Raw genomic sequence first — 5,000 nt, forward strand, 5'->3', positions numbered from 1 at the left:
CGAAGCGAGAGGCAGCACCGTCCCTGCTATACGAAAGCCCCATCCAGCCCTGTGCCACCCGGGGGGTTCCAGGGTGCTGAGATGGCTGACGTTTTGCTCCGCTCTCGACGGTCACCGCGCAATGCAAGAACAGGCCAAAAACTGGCCAAAACGGCCCAAAAACGGGCCAAAACTGGCCATTTTTGGCTGCGCGAGCGGCGAGCGGCGGACAGCGAGCGAAGCGAGAGGCAGCACCGTCCCTGCTATACGAAAGCCCCATCCAGCCCTGTGCCACCCGGGGGGTTCCAGGGTGCTGAGATGGCTGACGTTTTGCTCCGCTCTCGACGGTCACCGCGCAATGCAAGAACAGGCCAAAAACTGGCCAAAACGGCCCAAAAACGGGCCAAAACTGGCCATTTTTGGCTGCGCGAGCGAGCGGCGAGCGGCGGACAGCGAGCGAAGCGAGAGGCAGCACCGTCCCTGCTATACGAAAGCCCCATCCAGCCCTGTGCCACCCGGGGGGTTCCAGGGTGCTGAGATGGCTGACGTTTTGCTCCGCTCTCGACGGTCACCGCGCAATGCAAGAACAGGCCAAAAACTGGCCAAAACGGCCCAAAAACGGGCCAAAACTGGCCATTTTTGGCTGCACGAGCGAGCGGCGAGCGGCGGACAGCGAGCGAAGCGAGAGGCAGCACCGTCCCTGCTATACGAAAGCCCCATCCAGCCCTGTGCCACCCGGGGGGTTCCAGGGTGCTGAGATGGCTGACGTTTTGCTCCGCTCTCGACGGTCACCGCGCAATGCAAGAACAGGCCAAAAACTGGCCAAAACGGCCCAAAAACGGGCCAAAACTGGCCATTTTTGGCTGCACGAGCGAGCGGCGAGCGGCGGACAGCGAGCGAAGCGAGAGGCAGCACCGTCCCTGCTATACGAAAGCCCCATCCAGCCCTGTGCCACCCGGGGGGTTCCAGGGTGCTGAGATGGCTGACGTTTTGCTCCGCTCTCGACGGTCACCGCGCAATGCAAGAACAGGCCAAAAACTGGCCAAAACGGCCCAAAAACGGGCCAAAACTGGCCATTTTTGGCTGCACGAGCGAGCGGCGAGCGGCGGACAGCGAGCGAAGCGAGAGGCAGCACCGTCCCTGCTATACGAAAGCCCCATCCAGCCCTGTGCCACCCGGGGGGTTCCAGGGTGCTGAGATGGCTGACGTTTTGCTCCGCTCTCGACGGTCACCGCGCAATGCAAGAACAGGCCAAAAACTGGCCAAAACGGCCCAAAAACGGGCCAAAACTGGCCATTTTTGGCTGCGCGAGCGAGCGGCGAGCGGCGGACAGCGAGCGAAGCGAGAGGCAGCACCGTCCCTGCTATACGAAAGCCCCATCCAGCCCTGTGCCACCCGGGGGGTTCCAGGGTGCTGAGATGGCTGACGTTTTGCTCCGCTCTCGACGGTCACCGCGCAATGCAAGAACAGGCCAAAAACTGGCCAAAACGGCCCAAAAACGGGCCAAAACTGGCCATTTTTGGCTGCACGAGCGAGCGGCGAGCGGCGGACAGCGAGCGAAGCGAGAGGCAGCACCGTCCCTGCTATACGAAAGCCCCATCCAGCCCTGTGCCACCCGGGGGGTTCCAGGGTGCTGAGATGGCTGACGTTTTGCTCCGCTCTCGACGGTCACCGCGCAATGCAAGAACAGGCCAAAAACTGGCCAAAACGGCCCAAAAACGGGCCAAAACTGGCCATTTTTGGCTGCACGAGCGAGCGGCGAGCGGCGGACAGCGAGCGAAGCGAGAGGCAGCACCGTCCCTGCTATACGAAAGCCCCATCCAGCCCTGTGCCACCCGGGGGGTTCCAGGGTGCTGAGATGGCTGACGTTTTGCTCCGCTCTCGACGGTCACCGCGCAATGCAAGAACAGGCCAAAAACTGGCCAAAACGGCCCAAAAACGGGCCAAAACTGGCCATTTTTGGCTGCACGAGCGAGCGGCGAGCGGCGGACAGCGAGCGAAGCGAGAGGCAGCACCGTCCCTGCTATACGAAAGCCCCATCCAGCCCTGTGCCACCCGGGGGGTTCCAGGGTGCTGAGATGGCTGACGTTTTGCTCCGCTCTCGACGGTCACCGCGCAATGCAAGAACAGGCCAAAAACTGGCCAAAACGGCCCAAAAACGGGCCAAAACTGGCCATTTTTGGCTGCGCGAGCGAGCGGCGAGCGGCGGACAGCGAGCGAAGCGAGAGGCAGCACCGTCCCTGCTATACGAAAGCCCCATCCAGCCCTGTGCCACCCGGGGGGTTCCAGGGTGCTGAGATGGCTGACGTTTTGCTCCGCTCTCGACGGTCACCGCGCAATGCAAGAACAGGCCAAAAACTGGCCAAAACGGCCCAAAAACGGGCCAAAACTGGCCATTTTTGGCTGCACGAGCGAGCGGCGAGCGGCGGACAGCGAGCGAAGCGAGAGGCAGCACCGTCCCTGCTATACGAAAGCCCCATCCAGCCCTGTGCCACCCGGGGGGTTCCAGGGTGCTGAGATGGCTGACGTTTTGCTCCGCTCTCGACGGTCACCGCGCAATGCAAGAACAGGCCAAAAACTGGCCAAAACGGCCCAAAAACGGGCCAAAACTGGCCATTTTTGGCTGCACGAGCGAGCGGCGAGCGGCGGACAGCGAGCGAAGCGAGAGGCAGCACCGTCCCTGCTATACGAAAGCCCCATCCAGCCCTGTGCCACCCGGGGGGTTCCAGGGTGCTGAGATGGCTGACGTTTTGCTCCGCTCTCGACGGTCACCGCGCAATGCAAGAACAGGCCAAAAACTGGCCAAAACGGCCCAAAAACGGGCCAAAACTGGCCATTTTTGGCTGCACGAGCGAGCGGCGAGCGGCGGACAGCGAGCGAAGCGAGAGGCAGCACCGTCCCTGCTATACGAAAGCCCCATCCAGCCCTGTGCCACCCGGGGGGTTCCAGGGTGCTGAGATGGCTGACGTTTTGCTCCGCTCTCGACGGTCACCGCGCAATGCAAGAACAGGCCAAAAACTGGCCAAAACGGCCCAAAAACGGGCCAAAACTGGCCATTTTTGGCTGCACGAGCGAGCGGCGAGCGGCGGACAGCGAGCGAAGCGAGAGGCAGCACCGTCCCTGCTATACGAAAGCCCCATCCAGCCCTGTGCCACCCGGGGGGTTCCAGGGTGCTGAGATGGCTGACGTTTTGCTCCGCTCTCGACGGTCACCGCGCAATGCAAGAACAGGCCAAAAACTGGCCAAAACGGCCCAAAAACGGGCCAAAACTGGCCATTTTTGGCTGCACGAGCGAGCGGCGAGCGGCGGACAGCGAGCGAAGCGAGAGGCAGCACCGTCCCTGCTATACGAAAGCCCCATCCAGCCCTGTGCCACCCGGGGGGTTCCAGGGTGCTGAGATGGCTGACGTTTTGCTCCGCTCTCGACGGTCACCGCGCAATGCAAGAACAGGCCAAAAACTGGCCAAAACGGCCCAAAAACGGGCCAAAACTGGCCATTTTTGGCTGCACGAGCGAGCGGCGAGCGGCGGACAGCGAGCGAAGCGAGAGGCAGCACCGTCCCTGCTATACGAAAGCCCCATCCAGCCCTGTGCCACCCGGGGGGTTCCAGGGTGCTGAGATGGCTGACGTTTTGCTCCGCTCTCGACGGTCACCGCGCAATGCAAGAACAGGCCAAAAACTGGCCAAAACGGCCCAAAAACGGGCCAAAACTGGCCATTTTTGGCTGCACGAGCGAGCGGCGAGCGGCGGACAGCGAGCGAAGCGAGAGGCAGCACCGTCCCTGCTATACGAAAGCCCCATCCAGCCCTGTGCCACCCGGGGGGTTCCAGGGTGCTGAGATGGCTGACGTTTTGCTCCGCTCTCGACGGTCACCGCGCAATGCAAGAACAGGCCAAAAACTGGCCAAAACGGCCCAAAAACGGGCCAAAACTGGCCATTTTTGGCTGCACGAGCGAGCGGCGAGCGGCGGACAGCGAGCGAAGCGAGAGGCAGCACCGTCCCTGCTATACGAAAGCCCCATCCAGCCCTGTGCCACCCGGGGGGTTCCAGGGTGCTGAGATGGCTGACGTTTTGCTCCGCTCTCGACGGTCACCGCGCAATGCAAGAACAGGCCAAAAACTGGCCAAAACGGCCCAAAAACGGGCCAAAACTGGCCATTTTTGGCTGCGCGAGCGAGCGGCGAGCGGCGGACAGCGAGCGAAGCGAGAGGCAGCACCGTCCCTGCTATATACGAAAGCCCCATCCAGCCCTGTGCCACCCGGGGGGTTCCAGGGTGCTGAGATGGCTGACGTTTTGCTCCGCTCACGACGGTCACCGCACCACGCAAGAACGGACCATAAACAGGCCAAAACAGCCCAAAAACGGGCCAAAACTGGTCATTTTTGGCTGCGCGAGCGAGCGGCGAGCGGCGAACAGCGAGCGAAGCGTGAGGCAGCACCGTCCCTGCTATACGAAAGCCCCATCCAGCCCTGTGCCACCCGGGGGGTTCCAGGGTGCTGAGATGGCTGACGTTTTGCTCCGCTCACGACGGTCACCGCGCCATGCAAGAACGGACCAAAAACAGGCCAAAACAGCCCAAAAACGGGCCAAAACTGGCCATTTTTGGCTGAGCGAGCGAGCGGTGAGCGGCGAACAGCGAGCGAAGCGAGAGGCAGCACCGTCCCTGCTATACGAAAGCCCCATCCAGCCCTGTGCCACCCGGGGGGTTCCAGGGTGCTGAGATGGCTGACGTTTTGCTCCGCTCACGACGGTCGCCGTGCCACGCAAGAACGGACCAAAAACAGGCCAAAACAGCCCAAAAACGGGCCAAAACTGGCCATTTTAGGTTGCGCGAGCGAGCGGCGAGCGGCGAACAGCGAGCGAAGCGTGAGGCAGCACCGTCCCTGCTATACGAAAGCCCCATCCAGCCCTGTGCCACCCGGGGGGTTCCAAGGTGCTGAGATGGCTGACGTTTTGCTCCGCTCACGACGGTCACCGCGCCACGCCAGAACAGACCAAAAACAGGCCAAAACAGCCCAAAAA

This window comes from Musa acuminata, unplaced genomic scaffold (genome assembly GCF_036884655.1).
Source record: "Musa acuminata AAA Group cultivar baxijiao unplaced genomic scaffold, Cavendish_Baxijiao_AAA HiC_scaffold_220, whole genome shotgun sequence".
In the NCBI taxonomy this organism is placed as follows: domain Eukaryota; kingdom Viridiplantae; phylum Streptophyta; class Magnoliopsida; order Zingiberales; family Musaceae; genus Musa; species Musa acuminata.